The sequence below is a fragment of the Alligator sinensis genome, unplaced genomic scaffold, assembly GCF_000455745.1.
Source record: "Alligator sinensis unplaced genomic scaffold, ASM45574v1 scaffold830_1, whole genome shotgun sequence".
Taxonomy (NCBI): domain Eukaryota; kingdom Metazoa; phylum Chordata; order Crocodylia; family Alligatoridae; genus Alligator; species Alligator sinensis.
In genome coordinates, this window is record NW_005842309.1 from 977,299 (window position 1) to 978,527 (window position 1,229).

Below are 1,229 nucleotides of genomic sequence, written 5' to 3' on the forward strand. Positions count from 1 at the left end.
ATTCCCGGAGGGAAATTAGTAAGCCTGGTCTTAAAAATGCCTGCTCCTCCCAGGTTTAGTAGTTATGCTTGGAAAGATCAAAGTATAAAAGGTGTAAAACCAAAGCACACAACGAGAGGTCTGTGTGTGTCCAACAGGGACCTAATCCTATAAACATTACTCATGTGAGTCAATCCTAGTCAAGCAAGTGGTCCCATTGGTTTTAATTGGGATGAGTAATAGGAGTAAGGACGGTAGGGTTTGAGCCCCAAGACACAAATCCAAAAGTCTGTTGCAATGTTGCCCTGGACTTCAGACCAAATCCTCAGTGCATAACAGAAGTCCTGATTCTACATCAGTGTCACTCATAACGAGCCCCATTTCAGCCTGGAGAGCTCTACAAAGACACAGAGATTTAACTCAGGATCTGGCCAGTCTAGGAAGCACCTTTTTCAATGAAGAAAAAAAAAAAAGTTACCATCTCAGTTATGAACATAAAGTGTCTCTGTGCTACATTGCTTTCTACAGACACACATGAATTCTGCTCAGCGTGGGTCCGCTGAAAATTCAAATTACAGAGCACTAAAACTTTCTTGGCTTGCAGTTACCTGTTCCAGAGGCTGGCAGGATGCATCCCTTATTCTCTGTCAGACATGCAGCAAAAGCCATTCCCTTGCAAGCCTTCCTTTAAACACGACCGAACTGTAACGATGCGGATGCCTACACGCCAGTCCAGCCTGGCTCCACAAACTCCAGCCATCCAAGTAGCCCACCTGGGGATTACTCGGGTTAGTGAAGCCTGTAGGATGTGCCACAGGAGTGTGGTATTCCTGAAGGGTTTTATTCCTTGATATCAGACCTGACTATACGTGTGCAGAGTAGATTAAACATCACCTCCCCACCCCCAAAAAATAAAAATAAATCCCCAGTTCTTAAAAGCCACAGTCAAATGGGCATCCTAGTCGCGGGCATACAGCAAAAGGCAGCGTGTGTGTGTAACCCGCTAGTCCCCTCCTGTCCTGTCCTGTCCCACGCGGGAACCAACTCCGGGAGCACAAGGGGAAGGGATGGGGGAGGAAACAGCGTCTCGTCCCGAGGCAGGGGCAGTCTGCGGGCCCAGGGCAGGGCTACAGGCGAGAAAGTGCGCGGGGCCGGACGGGGACGTGAGCCCACCCGAGGGGCCGGGGTGGGGGGGCGGTTGTTGCGGGGGGAACAGTTTGAGAAACTTGTGCCGGGGCCGCGGGCGGGCG

General features: G+C 50.5%; 1 protein-coding gene across 1 annotated transcript in view; it reads right to left on the bottom strand.

Moving 5' to 3' along the window:
* Positions 1–976, bottom strand: part of LOC102371144 — a 71,889-nt gene extending 70,913 nt beyond the window's left edge. The window contains exon 1 of the mRNA XM_025209818.1: positions 588–976. The gene's annotated coding sequence lies outside the window, so the exon portion shown is untranslated. The remainder of the gene's footprint in view (positions 1–587) is intronic.
* Positions 977–1,229: the final 253 nt, after the last annotated feature.